A 17,652-nucleotide genomic window follows, 5' to 3' on the forward strand; every position below is an offset into this window, starting at 1 on the left:
CATTATCACTCACACTAAACTATTTTCACAAAATGTGTTAGAAGAAATTTACTACTCTGCCCTGAAGCATTATCAAAGAATTGGTACTGAAATACATTTGTCAAGATAAAGCAGCAAAGTACATTTTCTGATATGGTCTCTATTTTTAATCAATGTGTGCCGGCTCATTCGCTAATCCATATAACTTAGTAATTGGCAGTAGTTTCTGTCATGTGTGCAAATTTGCCCTGGACTTTTGTAACTATAAAATACTAACGAGCCTACAATTTTGTGTCTGTTTTCAATATATAAAATATAAATATAGACAATCATTTGTCTATTGAGTAGTCTTTTATTATCTTTGCCATGAATTAGTAGAGGAAATGTTTATGATACAGCTTAAATTTATACTGAAGTTATAGTATAGCTTGTAAAGGAAAACATGCCATTTCTAAAAATGAATTGCTTGCAAATTTGATTATATAAATTAAAATTTTCTAAATAAAATAATTATCAAAAAGTCAAAGACAAACAAGAACCTGAGAAAAATATAAAAGTTAAATGGCTAAATTTGTTAACATTCAAAGAGTGCTTATAAATTAGTCCTTATTAGGACTGAAAACACAATATATAAATGGGTAAGGAAAAAGCAAAATATAAATGGACAATGAATTTGAAAGGTGTTTAAAATCATTATAATTAAATAATGCTAAATAAAATAACAATGAGGTAATATTATCCACCTAAGCAAAATCTTAAAATATACTTAAATATACTTAAAAATATAAAATAAGACAAAAGAAGCCATTAGACCTTATTAATAGAAGCACAAAATGATACTTTTTTTTTGAGAAATATTTTGGAAAATAAAAGTTGGCTTTCTCATTAACCAAGCAAGTTTATGTCAAGGCAGATAAAGATACAGATATATTTACATATATTCTGTGAATAAATATGTCTAAACAAATATGGAAGCCTAAAGCATAAAAATGTTACCAAGTAACTCTTTGTCATAGTAAAAAAGACCTAGGAATAATCAGTGCCCATAGCAGCAAATTTTGTCAGTTAATGATTTTGTTAAATAAAATAGGACAGAGCTTTTAAAATCAGATCATCTTGTATATATTCCTATGCAATTTTTTTTAAAAGTTGCAAATGTGTACATGTAATGCATGCAATATGAAAGTACATTTATGATTTGTACTTGTTTTCATGTGTGGAGGGTCACTACATGCTAATAATGGCCTATTCTGGAGAGTTGGATTCACATGAAATTCTAATTTTTGAGGAGGAAGACGACTGGAAATTTTGCTTTGCTTTAAAATTTTTGTTTCTTTATTATAATCTAAATATATTATTATTTCACCAAAATGATAAAATGATAAAGGTACTGAGATTTTAGGGACACCTGGGTGGTTCAGTCAGTTAAGCTTCCCACTCCTGATTTCAGATCTCATGGTTGGTGAGATCAAGCCCCAATCTGGCTCCATGCGATCAGTGCTGAATCCCATGGGATTCTCTTTCCCTCCTCTCTCTGCCTCTTCCCCACTTGCACTGTCTCTCTCTCTCTCTCTCTCTCTCAAAAATAAATAAATAAATAAATAAATAAATAAATAAATAAATATTAAAAAAAAGGGGGACTGACTTTTTAAATCTAAAATGCTCATAACGATCTCATGTTTATATGATCTCTATTTGATATTTAAAAATGTATAACATGGACATACAAAAGCAAAACTCAAAATTGTATCAATTACTAGCCGCAGGGAGAGAAATAATATGAAGAACACTCTCTAGGTGAATAAGGTAATCCTTTGCTGCAATGTCTTCACTGCCTGGAATGAATAATGGGTAAACCGTATCCTCACAACCTCAAACAATAAAGGTAAAATCGCCACCGGACGATCAGGCTTATTATCAGAGAATGTAATTAGACCTAATTACATCCCAGACTTATTTTCCCTAATATTTCATTCTCCTGGTACTTATGCATATTGATTATACCACATAATCATGGGCTTACTGATTTGTTGCCTTTTAATTGGTCTCCAGTGTTTCACTGATGTGTATTTCTCTTCCGGATATCACTGTGGGACTTTTTTTTTTTTTTTTTTAAATGCCTTCCTCATATTCCTTAGTACAATTGACAATCAGGAAATGTTTCTTTAATGAAAATAGAGTGAGGCAGGAGCTTTTCAGCATAGACTATTAAATCACTTAATTAAGAGGAGAAACCCGATAGGAAAGATGAGATTCTGGCTGTCAACTGGATAAAAATAAAAGAAAAGTAAGTGAAAGCTGTAAATGTAAGGATGAACGAAAGAATCTAGGTTCAGTAACTTAACTGGGAAATGAGGGATGGTCACACAAAATGATTTTGAATAAATTTTCTAAGTCTAGTCATGGGAAAGGGGTGAAATATCCTAGGTGTTCACATGGCTCATTAAAACATTTTTTAATTATTTATTTATTTACTTTTAAATGTATTTATTTAAATTCAAGTTAGTTAAATACAGTGTAGTATTGGTTTCAAGAGTAGAATTTAGTGATTCATCACTTACATACAATACCCAGTGCTCACATTGTCCATTTTAAAGCACTGATAACAGATATGTTTCATGACCTATAATAAAATGAAAAAAAAAAAAATTAAGAGATCCTCTTTTTGCAAGGACAACTTAGAGTCAACATCTCTAGATTATTTCTATGTATGCATTTTTTTCCTAATTAATTTTCTTTATGTCAAAAAACAGTAGGGATTAATTTTCTAAATTAGTTCTTATATTTTGATCACTGTGATAGAGAATATATTAATAAATCTCATACTTTGTTATTGAACAGGAATAAAAACCAGGAAAAATAAATTTCAAATAAAATCATGCATATATCTAAAGCCTTGTAAAATGCATTGGAAAATATTACTCCATAGGAAATATGTGTAACTCTTAAATATCTGGAAAAATAATATTATTTTAAAATTTGCTAAAGGCATTTGTTTATATACAGGTCTAATTCCATGCCAACATTAAAGTTTTAACAGATATGATACACATAGGCTAACACGTATTATGAAAAGCTTCCAGGACTTTAGTAACACTCATTGACAAACATAATTTTTATAAATATTTCATCAAATAACTTTAAGGTGTTGAACAATTGAACCTATATCATATTTCTTTTTGTGTGTAGTCAATAACAAAAACAATGCTTTTCTCAAGTTGTTTAACTTGTAAATACCTTTCCCTTTCTCTATAATAGTTGACTGTGATTTTTTTTTTTTTTTTAATTTTTTTTTTTCAACGTTTATTTATTTTGGGGACAGAGAGAGACAGAGCATGAACGGGGGAGGGGCAGAGAGAGAGGGAGACACAGAATCGGAAACAGGCTCCAGGCTCCGAGCCATCAGCCCAGAGCCTGACGCGGGGCTCGAACTCACGGACCGCGAGATCGTGACCTGGCTGAAGTCGGACGCTTAACCGACTGCGCCACCCAGGCGCCCCAGACTGTGATTTTTTGATACAGAAAAGGGTTCATGTAATGAAGTGTGAGTCAAGATGGTTATCTTTGTGAGGGTAAGGATTCATCTTTGTGCCTCATATCTTATTCAAGAACGTTTATACAATACTTACTATGTCAGGCACTGTTTTAGGCACATAATAAATGTTAACTGTCTTTAGTCTTCCTACAACTCTATGATACAGATATCATTATAATCCCTACTGTGCAGGTGAGGAAACTGAGACAGAGGGGTAATGTGTCCAAGGTTTCACAGGCAGTAAGTGGAGATTTAAATAGCAGTGCTTGTATTTCAGATTTTGTATTCTTAACCAGTATAAAATGTTTCATCCCTATAAACTCTGGTAACATGTTTAGATGAATATAACTGAATAGAACTTTTCAAAGTACTTAGTCTAGTATGTATAAAAAACCACATTGAACTCCAAATTTGGTAGTTTTGCTAAGCATTCTGTATATGATTTGCTTATTTCATTAAACAGTATCAGTTCTTAATTCAGGACTAGAATTCAGTAAAATTACTCCAAAGAAACTTACTTTGAGTAACTGTAAACTTATTATTGTGATATATCACAATATTTCATAATATATTTTTCACAAAATATATCACAATAATGAACTTAGACATATATAAATATAAATGTTCATAAAATAAAAGTCAATTACCCATTACTCAGTTTTTTAAAACGTAACTAAGGAATTGTAATTATCTGTCCAAAGACACATTACTTTTTTCCTGATATTCACTATGCCCAGATGCACCCTCAGAATCTTTCTCAACACAAAATTTCCATCACCATTGCCAATATATTCAAGGTGCTAGTACAAGAGAAATCAGAAGGCGTGTATAAATTATGGAGAGACTTATATAGTATGATTCTATTTTCTAAAACTAAACCAGACTATACATATGTATACATGTGATTATGTAAGATTGTATGGTTAATGAGAAAGAGTAGACTACAAGTTTTTAATATTGCTTATCTCAAGAGAAAATGGGGGAGACCATTAATTCTTTATTATCTTTGGATTTATTTCTATGGTGAAGCAATGAAGAAAAGGAAGAAAAAGAGAAGAAAGAAAGAAAGAGAAAGGGAGGAAAGTAAGAAAGGAAGAAAGAAACTTAAAATTAAAAAAAAGAAACAAAATAGTTGTGCCATGCTGCTTATAATTTTTATAAGATAAGAACTAAGCTTCCTTCATGGAATTTTACAAGGCAGTCCTTTGAAAGAGTATTTCAGGAGGGTCCAAAGGCATGATTAGAATGTTCAAAAGAAAATGAGAGGTGAGAAACTGAAAACAATGTGCATAAATCTACTTTTGAGTAATTTTGCTATACAGTTAAAATGTAATGCAGTTAGAAAGAGGGAGATGGATTTAAGGAAGGGAATTATTAAATTATTAAAATACAAAATTATTTTGTATTCTCATAAGAAGAATCCTGGTGAGGTAGAATATTGATGATATGGGAGGGAGGGGGAGAATTACAAAGTAAATTCCTTCAGGAAGTCAGGGTATGGTGTCAGGGTATGGGATCTAAACAGAAGGTGCTCGTCTTGACAAGAGAATGGACAGGAGTGAAGGGAGAGAGTGGAAGCACAGAGGCAAATGGATTGGTATAATTGGTAGCTGCTTATACTTGACCCTTGAACAGCATGAAAGTTAGGGGTGCCAAACTGCCATGCAGTAGAAAATCCAAGCACAACATTTGATTACCCTAAAACTCAAATACTCTCTACTGTTGACTGGAAACCTTACTCATAACATAAACAGTCAATTAACACATATTTGGTATGTTATACTGTATTCTTACAATAAAATAAGCTGGAGAAAAGAAAATGTTATTAAGAAATGTTAAATTAGGGAAGAGAAAATACATTTATAGTACTACACTGTATTTACCAAAAGAAATCCTCACATAAGTGGATCCATAGTTCAAGCCTGTGTTGTTCAAGTGTCAACTGTGTTCTATTTTCTCAGTGCAATGGAAAGTAAGGTCATCATTTAAGAGTTAGGAAGATGGAAAAGGAGATGGAATTTTGAGGAGATACAAGGAAATATGGAATCTGGAAGAGAAAGAGTGAATTGACTTTGGGAACAACAAGGGATTGCTGAGCAGTGTTCAACTTGAAGATTTTGATTATGTTTTAACATGAGTCTAGAATCAAGATGGCTTTGTGTTTCTAGCAATAATCACTTGTGTGGGCCTAGGCAAAGAGGTTAGGCTAGGTTATGCAAATACATTAGAGAATGTGCTAGAATATACTCAATTTTGTACTCAGAGTTCAGCAACCACATTTCTTTTGTCTTGTTATTGTTAGTTTCCCCTACCTTCTACTATAATAACATGTATGCAGCAGAAATGATGAGAGGTGTCACTTGCTGGTGTAATGGCTGCCTAGTGTCTGTGCATTCCCTTTGCTCAGGAATGCCTTCTGTGAGGCTAGGGATGTTTCATCGGCTTTTGTCATTTGGGGCTAAAGATAAATGATTTTGAGGCTAAATGCTTCTTGGAAGACAACTTCATAATGTAAGAACCCCACTGTGGTTTTTCATCTTTCAATATATATTTCCCTATTGTAAAGATACCTTTTGTCTTTAAGTTTTAGTAGCTCAGTGAGATGGAAGAAAACAGTTAATTTCATCCTCACTACATGAGGTTTACATTAATTAATAAAACACTTAATTAAAGCAATGCTTTGGGAATTCACCATGGCAGTACTGAAACAAATGTTTAATATAAAATGGCATCATGTACAATGTGCAGTCTTTCTTATAAATTGCTTGACTCCAGAGAAAGATCACTTTCTTAATAACCAGTGGGATAAGGCTGTAGCATAATTGTTAGAATTTTGCATTCATTTTAAATTGTGATGAAATGTATCACATGTTATGACCAACAAATTAAACTTATTTGAAGTATATGTTATGATAGCTTCTATTTTTGTCTGTTCGTATAACATAATGTATATAATATATAAAACCAATAAGTTTTAGCTAGCATATAACATTAATTTTTTTTATTTCTCACATCTCATCATGGTACTCATAATCATTTCTAATCAGGAAAATTTGAGGAAAAAAATTGTATGTAGAACTTTTGTTGCTAACAAGTTTCAAGTTATTTTGTTTCAGTAAGATACAATGGTATTTTTGAAATATTTAACACAATCAAAGCAACAAAATGTACATTTCTTTATTTGAGAATCCCATGTTAGGCAAGGGAAAACACATCACCAGAACAATTAATAATACTACATTTTTTTCTTTTTATAAATTGTGTATATACATATAACAAAATTTATTATTTTGGCCATTGTTAAGCATACAGTTCACTGGCATTAAATATATCCACATTGTTGTGCAACCATCACCACCATCCATCTCCAAAACCTTTTTCTTCTTCTGAAATTGGAACTGTACCACTTACACAGTAACACCTCATTCTCTCCACCCCCTCAACCCCTGGCAACCACCACTCTGTTTTTTGTCTCTATGAATCTGACTACTCTAGGTAGCTTATATAAGTGAAATTACATGGTATTTATCCTTTTGTGATTGGCTTATTTCATAGCTTTAAGTTACATTCATGTTGTGTCATGTGTCAGAATTTCCTTCTTTTTAAAAAAATTTTTTTTTTCTTAACGTTTATTTATTATTGAGAGACAGAGAGAGAGAGAGACAGAGCATGAGCATGGGAGGGGCATAGAGAGGAGGAGACACAGAATCTGAAGCAGGCTCCAGGCTTTGAGCTGTCAGCACAGAGCCCAACGCAGGGCTCGAACTCACAAACCATGAGATCATGACCCGAGCCAAAGTCAGACACTCAACCGACTGAGCCACCCAGGCGCCCCAGAATTTCCTTCCTTTTTAAAGCTGAATAACAGTCCACTATGTATATTCTACATTTTGTTTGCCCATTCATCTGTTGATGGACACTTGGATTGCTTCTACTTTGGGGCATTGTAAATAATGTTGCTATGAACATGGGTGTATAAATGTCCGTTCAAGTCCCTGCTTTAAATTCTTTGGGGGTATATACCCACAAGTGGAATCACTGGGCCATATGGTAATTCTGTGTTTAATTTTTTGAGGAACTGACATACCATTCTCTATAGCAACTGCACCAGTTCACATTCTGACCAGCAATACCTAGGGTTCCAATTTTCTTCATATCCTCGGCAACACTTGTTTTTGTCTCTCTCCCTCTCTCTCTCTCTCTCTCTGTGTGTCTCATAATAGCCAGTGTGAAATAGAATCTCATTGTGGTTTTGATTTACATTTCTCTTAATGATTAGTGATGTTGAGCATCTTTTCATGTGCTTATTTGTAATATGTACTTTGTTTTTTGAGAAATATGTACCCAAGTTATTTGCCTATTTTTAAATCAGATTTTTTTGTTGTTGAGTTGTAGGAATTCTTTATATACCCTGGATATTAACTCCTTCTTAGATGTATGATTTGCAAACATTTTTCTTATATTCTGTAAGTTGACTTTTCATTCCATTGGTAGTGTTCGTTAATGCACAAATTTCCTCCCTTTTTTTTTTTTCAACGTTTATTTATTTTGGGACAGAGAGAGACAGAGCATGAACGGGGGAGGGGCAGAGAGAGAGGGAGACACAGAATTGGAAACAGGCTCCAGGCTCTGAGCCATCAGCCCAGAGCCTGACGCAGGGCTCGAACTCACGGACCGTGAGATCGTGACCTGGCTGAAGTCAGACGCTTAACCGACTGCGCCAGCCAGGCGCCCCTCCTCCCCCTTTTTAACTACACATTTATGAAACTTTCTTCAAAGAAAAATAATTTAAAACTCAAGCTTAAAGCTAACTAAGAAGACACAAAGAAATGGAGAAACATCCCTGCTCATGGATTGGAAGAACATATATTGTTAAAAATGTTGATATACATTCAATATACACATTCAATGCAATCCTTCTCCAAATAACAACAGCATTCCTCACAGGGCTGTAACAAACAATCCTAAAGTTTGGATGGAACCAGGAAAGACCCCATAGCCAAAGTAATGTTGAAAAAGAAAACCAAAGCTGGAATCATCACAATTCTGGACTTCAAGCTGTATTACAAAGCTGTAATCATCAAAACAGTATGGTATTGGCACAAGAACAGACACATAGATCAATGGAATAGAACAGAGAACCGGAAATGAACCCACAAATATATAGCCAATGAATCTTTGACAAAGCAGAAAAGAATATCCAACGGAGTAAAGACAGTCTTTTTAGCAAATGGTGCTGGAAAAACTGGATGGCAACATGCAGAAGAATGAAACTGGATCACCTTCTTACACCATACACAAAAGTAAAGTCAAAATAGATGAAAAACCTCAATGTGAGACAAGAAACCATCAAAACCATGGAGGAGAAAATAGGCAGCAGCCTCCTTGACAGTGGTAACAGCAACTTCTTACTTGACATGTCTCCAGAGCCAAGGGAAACAAAAGCAAAAATAAACTATTGGGACCTCATCGATATAAAAAGCTTCTTCATGGCAAAGGAAGCAGTCAACAAAACTAAAAGGCAACCTTTGGAATGGGAGAAGATATTTGCAAACGACATATCAGATAAGGGGTTAGTATCCAAAGTCTGTAAGAATTTACCAAACTCAACACCCCAAAAAACAAATAATCCAGTGAAGAAATGGGCAGAAGACATGGGTAGACACTTTTCCAAAGAAGACATCCAGATGGCAAACAGACATATGAAATATGCTCAATATCACTCATCATCAGGAAAATACAAATCAAAACTGAAATGAGATCCCACCTTACACATGTCAGAATGGCTAAAATTAACAACTCAGGAAACAGCAGATGTTGGTAAGGATGTGGAGAAAGGGAACCCTATTGCACTGTTGGTGGGAATGCAAACTGGTGTGGCCATTCTGGAAAATAGTATGGAGGTTCCTCAAAAAATTATAAATAGAACTCCCTTATGACCCAGCAATTGAACTGTAGTAATTTATCCAAAGGATACAAAACTGTTGATTGGAAGGGGCACGTGAACACCAATGTTTATAGCAATGATATCAACAATAGCCAAATTATGGAAAGAACCAAATGTCCATTGACTGATGAATGCATAAAGAAGATGTGGTGTATACACACAACAGAATACTACTCAGCTATGAAAAAGAATGAAATATTGCCATTTGTAGGAAAGTGGAAGGAACTGGAGGGTATTATGCTAAGTGAAATAAGTCAGCCAGAGAAAGACAAATATCAGATGACTTCACTCATATGAGGACTTTAAGAGACAAAACAGATGAACATAAGGGAAGGGAAACAATGTGGAAGGATCTGGAGGGTATTATGCTAAGTGAAATAAATCAGTCAGATATCATATGATTTCATTCATATGCAAAATTTGAGAAATACAACAGATGAACATAGAGGAAGGGAAGGAAAAATAAGATTAAAATACAGAGGGAGACAAACCACATGAGACTTTTAAATACAGAGAATGGGAAGGGGCTTCTGAGAAGATGGTGGCATAGGAGGACACTGGGCTCACCGCATCCTGTGGATCACTTAGATTCCACCCACACCTGCCTAAATAAACCAGAAAATCGCCAGAAGACTAGCAGAATGGATTATCCGGAGCCAAGCATAGAGAAGAGGTCCACAGAAGAGGGTAGGAAGGGCGGAGAGGCGGTGCGCGCTCCACGGACTGGCGGGAGGGAGCCGGGATGGAGGGGCAGCCTGCCGGCAAAGCAGAGCCCCTGAGTCTGGCTTGCAAAAATGGAGGGGCCAGACGGAGTGTGTTCTGACAGCAAGCGGGATTTAACATCTGGAAGGTTGTAAGTTAACAGATCTGCTCGGAGAACGGGAGGGCTGGAGGACAATGGGAGGGAGAGTTGTTGAGACCCGGACGAAAGAGCACAGCGTGGTGGGGAACAAAGGCACTGGCCAGCGCCATTCCCTCGCCCATCCCCCAGCCAAAATCCCAAAGGGAACCACTTCCTGTCAGGGAACTGGCTTGCACCACGCAAACATCCAACGCTGTGCTTTTTTGGATGCATCCCTCCGGCAGGTCTGACTCCCTCCCGGTACCACGGGGCCCCTCCCTAAGTGGATCACCGAAGGTGCGAGCTGAGCCTGCCCCTCCTGCCTCTGTGCTCCTTGCCGATACACCCCAGCTAATATGCCAGATCCCCAGCACCACAAGTCTGGCAGTGTGTAAGTAGCCCAGATGGGCCACGCCACCCCACAGTGAATCCCGGCCCTAGGAGAGGGGAAGAGAAGGTACACACCAGTCTGACTGCGGCCCCACTCACCAACGCAACTTATTCAAGACAGCACAGGGGAAGTACCCTGCAGTTCCGCACCACTCCAGAGACTATCCAAAATGATGAAATGGAAGATTTCCCCTCAAAAAAACCTCCAGGAAATAATGACAGCCAATGAACTGATCAAATAGGATTTAAACAATATAACAGAAAATGAATTTAGAATAATAGTCATAAAATTAATTGCTGGGCTTGAAAACAGTATAAAGGACAGCAGAGAATCTATTGCTACAGAGATCAAGGGACTGAGGAACAGCCAGGAGGAGCTTAAAAAATGCTATTAATGAGCTGCAAAATAAAATGGAGATGACCACAGCTCGGATTGAAGAGGCAGAGGAGAGAATAGGTGAACTAGAAGATAAAATTATGGAAAAAGAAGAAGCTGAGAAAAAGAGAGATAAAAAAATCCAGGAGTATGAGGGGAAAATTAGAGAACTAAGTGATGCACTAAAGAGAAATAATCTACGCATAATTGGTATCCCAGAGGAGGAAGAGAGAGGGAAAGGTGCTGAAGGTGTACTTGAAGAAATAATAGCTGAGAACTTCCCTGATCTGGGGAAGGAAAAAGGCATTGAAATCCAAGAGGTACAGAGAACTCCCTTCAGACGTAACTTGAATCGAACTTCTGCGCGAAATATCACAGTGAAACTGGCAAAATACAGGGATAAAGAGAAAATTCTGAAAGCAGCTAGGGATAAACGTGCTCTAACATATAAAGGGAGACCAATAAGACTACTGACAGATCTCTCTACTGAAACTTGGCAGGCCAGAAAGGAATGGCAGGAGATCTTCAATGTGATGAACAGAAAAAATGCAGCCGAGAATCCTTTATCTAGCGAGTCTGTCATTTAGAATAGAAGGAGAGATAAAGGTCTTCCCAAACAACCAAAAACTGAAGGAATTCATCTCCACTAAACCAGCCCTACAAAAGATCCTAGGGGGATCCTGTGAGACAAAGTACCAGAGACATCGCTACAAGCATGAAACCTACAGACATCACAATGACTCTAAACCCATATCTTTCTATAATAACACTGAATGTAAAGGGGCTAAATGCTCCAACCAAAAGACATAGGGTATCAGAATGGATAAAAAAAACAAGACCCATCTATTTGTTGTCTACAAGAGACTCATTTTAGACCTGAGGACACTTTCAGATTGAAAGTGAGGGGATGGAGAACTATTTATCATGCTACTGGAAGTCAAAAGAAAGCTGGAGTAGCCATACTTATATCAGACAAACTAGACTTTAAATTAAAGGCTGTAACAAGAGATGAACAAGGGCATTATATAATAATTACAGGGTCTATCCATCAAGAAGAACTAAAAATTATAAATGTCTATGCGCTAAATACGGGAGCCCCCAAATATATAAAACAATTGCTCACAAACATAAGCAACCTTATTGACAAGAATGTGGTAATTGTAGGGGACTTTAACACCCCACTTACAACAATGGATAGATCATCTAGACACACGGTCAATAAAGAAGCAAGGGCCCTGAATTATACATTGGATCAGATGGACTTGACAGATATATTTAGAACTCTGCATCCCAAAGCAACAGAATATACTTTCTTCTTGAGTGCACATGGAACATTCTCCAAGATAGATCACATACTGGGTCACCAAACAGCCCTTCATAAGTATACAAGAATTGAGATCATACCATGCATACTTTCGGACCACAATGCTATGAAGCTTGAAATCAACCACAGGAAAAAGTCTGGAAAACCTCCAAAAGCATGGAGGTTAAAGAACACCCTACCAAAGAATGAATGGGTCAACCAGGCAATTAGAGAAGAAATTAAAAAATATATATGGAAACAAATGAAAATTAAAATACAACAATCCAAATGCTTTGGGATGCAGAGAAGGCAGTCCTGAGAGGAAAATACATTGCAATCCAGGCCTATCTCAAGAAACAAGAAAAATCTCAAATACAGAATCTAACAGCACACCTAAAGGAAACAGAAGCAGAACAGCAAAGACACCCCAAACCCAGCAGAAGAAGAGAAATAATAAAGATCAGAGCAGAAATAAACAACAGAGAATCTAAAAAAACTGTAGAGCAGATCAACGAAACCAAGAGTTGGTTTTTTGAAAAAATGAACAAAATTGACAAACCTCTAGCCAGGCTTCTCAAAAAGAAAAGGGAGATGACCCAAATAGATAAAATCATGAATGAAAATGGAATGATTACAACCAATACCTCAGAGATACAAGCAATTATCAGGGAATACTATGAAAAATTATATGCCAACAAGCTGGACAACCTGGAAGAAATGGACAAATTCCTAAACACCCACACACTTCCAAAACTCAATCAGGAGGAAATAGAAAGCTTGAACAGACCCATAACCAGCGAAGAAATTGAATCAGTCATCAAAAATCTCCCAACAAATAAGAGTCCAGGACCAGCTGGCTTCCCAGGGGAGTCCTACCAGACGTTGAAAGCAGAGACAATACCTATCCTTCTCAAGCTATTCCAAGAAATAGAAAGGGAAGGAAAACTTCCCGACTCATTCTATGAAGCCAGTATTACTTTGATTCCTAAACCAGAGACCCAGTAAAAAAAAAAAGAGAACTACCGGCCATTATCCCTGATGAATATGGATGCAAAAATTCTCAATAAGATACTAGCAAATCGAATTCAACAGCATATAAAAAGAATTATTCACCATGGTCAAGTGGGATTCATTCCTGGGATGCAGGGCTGGTTCAACATTCGCAATCAACATGATACATCACATTAATACAAGAAAAGAACCATATGATCCTCTTAATCGATGCAGAAAAGGCATTTGACAAAATTCAGCAGCGCTTCTTAATAAAATCCCTCGAGAAAGTTGGAATAGAAGGAACATACTTAAAGATCATAAAAGCCATTTATGAAAAGCCCACAGCTAATATCATCCTCAATGGGGAAAAACTGAGAGCTTTTTCCCTGAGATCAGGAACATGACAGGGATGTCCACTCTCACAGCTGTTGTTTAACATAGTGTTGGAAGTTCTAGCATCAGCAATCAGACAACAAAAGGAAATCAAAGGCATCAAAATTGGCAAAGATGAAGTTAAGCTTTTTGCAGATGACATGATATTATACATAGAAAACCCGGTAGACTCCACCAAAGTCTGCTAGAACTAATACATGAATTTAGCAATGTTGCATACAAAATCAATGTACAGAAATCAGTTGCATTCTTATACACTAACAGTGAAGCAACAGAAAGACAAATAAAGAAACTGATCCCATTCACAATTGCACCAAGAAGCATAAAATACTTAGGGATAAATCTAACCAAAGATGTAAAAGATCTGTATGCTGAAAACTATAGAAAGCTTATGAAGGAAATTGAAGAAGATATAAAGAAATGGAAAAACATTCCGTGCTCATGGATTGGAAGAATAAATATTGTCAAAATGTCAATACTACCCAAAGCTATCTACACATTCAATGCAATCACAATCAAAACTGCACCAGCATTCTTCTCGAAACTAGAACAAGCAATCCTAAAATTCATATGGAACCACAAAGGCCCTGAATAGCCAAAGTAATTTTGAAGAAGAACCCCAAAGCAGGAGGCATCACAATCCCAGACTTTAGCCTATAGTACAAAGCTGTAATCATCAAGACAGCATGGTATTGGCACAAAAACAGACACATAGACCAATGGAATAGAATAGAAACCCCAGAACCAGACCCACAAATGTATGGCCAACTAATCTTTGACAAAACAGGAAAGAATATCCAATGGAAAAAAGTCTCTTTAACAAATGGTGCTGGGAGAACTGGACAGCAACATGCAGAAGAATGAAACTAGACCACTTTCTTACACCATTCACAAAAATAAACTCAAAATGGATAAAGGACCTGAATGTGAGACAGGAAACCATCAAAACTCTAGAGGAGAAACCAGGAAAAGACCTCTTTGACCTCAGCCATAGCAATTTCTTATTTGACACATCCCCAAAGGCAAGGGAATTAAAAGCAAAAATGAACTATTGGGACCTCATGAATATAAAAAGCTTCTGCACAGCAAAGGAAACAATCAACAAAACTAAAAGACAACCAACGGAATGGGAAAAGATATTTGCAAATGACATACCGGACAGAGGGCTAGTATCCAAAATCTATAAAGAGCTCACCAAACTCCACATCCAAAAAACAAATAATCCAGTGAAGAAATGGGCAGAAAACATGAATAGACACTTCTCTAAAGAAGAAATCCAGATGGCCAACAGGCACACGAAAAGATGCTCAACATTGCTCCTCATCAGGGAAATACAAATCAAAACCACACTCAGATATCACCTCACACCAGTTAGAGTGGCCAAAATGAACAAAACAGGAGACTCCAAAACAGGAGATGCTGGAGAGGATGTGGAGAAACGGGAACCCTCTTGCACTATTGGTGGGAATGCAAATTGGTACAGCCGCTCTGGCAGTGTGGAGGTTCCTCAAAAAATTAAAAATAGACCTACCCTATGACCCAGCAGTAGCACTGCTAGGAATTTACCCAAGGGATACAGGAGTACTGATGCATAGGGGCACTTGTACCCCAATGTTTATAGCAGCACTCTCAAGAATAGCCAAATTGTGGAAAAAGCCTAAATGTCCATCAACTGATGAATGGATAAAGAAATTGTGGTTTATATACACAATGGAGTACTACTTGGCAATGAGAAAGAATGAAATATGGCCCTTTGTAGCAACGTGGATGGAACTGGAGAGTGTGATGCTAAGTGAAATAAACCATACAGAGAAAGACAGATACTATATGTTTTCACTCTTATGTGGATCCTGAGAAGCTTAACAGAAACCCATGGGGGAGGGGAAGGGAAAAAAAGGGGGGTTAGAGTGGGAGAGAGCCAAAGCATAAGAGACTCTTAAAAACTGAGAACAAACTGAGGGTTGATGGGGGGTGGGAGGGAGGGTAGGGTAGGTGATGGGCATTGAAGAGGGCATCTTTTGGAATGAGCACTGGGTGTTGTATGGAAACCAATTTTACAATAAATTTCATATATTAAAAAAATTAAAATATAAAAATAAAAGAAAAAATAAGATAAAAGATTCAAAAAAAATTAATAAATACAGAGAACGAACTGAAGGTTGCTGGAAGGGAGGTTCAGGGGGTATCAGTTAAATGGGTGATGGGAATTAAGGAGGACACCTTTTGGGACGAGTCCTAGGTGTCATATGTAAGAGATGAATAACTGGGTTCTACTACTGAAGCCAAGAGTACATAGTTGTGTGCCAACTAACTTGAATTTAAATTAAAATTAAAACAAAACAAAACCAAGTATAGCCCTGGTATTTCTCTGCACTATTGTAATTATGTGAATTTAAGCAGAAATGATACAAGTATAATCTGTGCTTTATCACTAAAGGTCTTCTAAAGACAACAGTATCACTTAATTATGTCATTGAAATGAAAATATTTGCAATCTTAAATACATTTGGATCATATTTTTTTAACGGAATTGTACTGAAATTAAAAATAAACAGATGTATGGCTTAAGAGTACAGCAGATGAAAAAATCTGTGATTTTTCTCACTTGTAGTATTAACGTTGTACCTTTTCTTGTGTGAGCACCAATGATAGTCCAAGCTTGAAACCAAAATTCAAATAACATTTATGAAACCCTAGGTGTTTTCTCCTCCAGGCTCTTTATACTTGATCTTCAACCAGTAGCACTGTTCTTTCATAGCCCAGCATTCAGAACTTAGCTCCAAACTGTCTTCTAGAGAGGTCTTCACTGATCTAACTGAGTAAAAAATCCCCACTCCCACCCTATATCACTCTTTATCCCAATCAGATCCCAGTTGTCTTTACTTTATAATATTGCATGTATAATTGCCTAAAATTATCTATGCACGTTTATACTTGGGCATTGTCTCTTTTCCACATTCCCACTAAATGTGTGCTTCAAGAAGAACCTAGTCTGGTTTGTTTTTCTGGATACCTAGTACCTAGTGACTGGAGTGTAAGTAGGTAAAGTATCAAATATTTGCAGAAGAAATGAAATAAAATGACATTTATGCTAGGAATTCTTATGAAATCATATATTTTCCTCAAATTATTGAAATCATGAGTTTTCGCTAATTACATAATCGTGTATGAAACTTGATTATACATGGACTAGTTTTCAATTATTTTACTAGAGCCATTTATAGGCTTGTGCATTCATCGGTCATTACAGAAAATACATTGTCCACATCTTATCTTTCATTGTGAATGGATATCTTATAATTAGTTGTATCTGAGTCCAGGCAAGATATATATATATTTTTACTTTCTTTTAGTTCTTTTTCCTACAGAACATATATATTTCTCTTTGATATCGAGAAAAATATTTTATAATTTCCTAAGCTTTTGAGAGTTCTTTTTTTCTCAATCCTTAGTTCCTTAACTCATAAATACTCAGTAGTAAATTAGTCCCTATTTCTAAGAACTGTGTATGAAACATAAATGAGACATTTAATAGCACACTAGCATTTTTCAAAATTTATGTAACGCTATTTTTAAAATTAATAGAAAACCTTATGATTTAAGAAAATGAGGTATTAATTTGAATTCTATTTTCTCAAGTCTCTTAAAAAGGCTACGCATGTATGAAATAATTTGCCTTTTGGAATACCACAATTATAGAAAGCTGTTGCTTTTAATACATCTCACAGCATATCAGTTTAAGGGGAAACTCTGGCTGCTGTTGCTTCAACTGCTTAGACATATTAAGATCTTTTTTCAATTTCTTGTTAAGAAACACCTCAGGTTCTTCTTTTTTTTTAAGCACTCTTTCATTTAGCAGAATGATACATTGGAGACAATCTCACCCATCTTGAAA

General features: G+C 36.1%; 1 long non-coding RNA gene across 2 annotated transcripts in view; it reads right to left on the minus strand.

Annotated features, from left to right (window-relative positions):
- Positions 1-2,019: 2,019 nt before the first annotated feature.
- The window catches only part of LOC123609747, a 39,650-nt gene continuing 24,017 nt past the window's right edge, over positions 2,020-17,652 (minus strand). For both annotated transcript variants that reach the window (XR_006717951.1, XR_006717950.1), the window contains exon 4: positions 2,020-2,602. This is a non-coding gene — a long non-coding RNA (uncharacterized LOC123609747). The remainder of the gene's footprint in view (positions 2,603-17,652) is intronic.

The sequence above is a fragment of the Leopardus geoffroyi genome, chromosome B2, assembly GCF_018350155.1.
Source record: "Leopardus geoffroyi isolate Oge1 chromosome B2, O.geoffroyi_Oge1_pat1.0, whole genome shotgun sequence".
NCBI lineage: Eukaryota > Metazoa > Chordata > Mammalia > Carnivora > Felidae > Leopardus > Leopardus geoffroyi.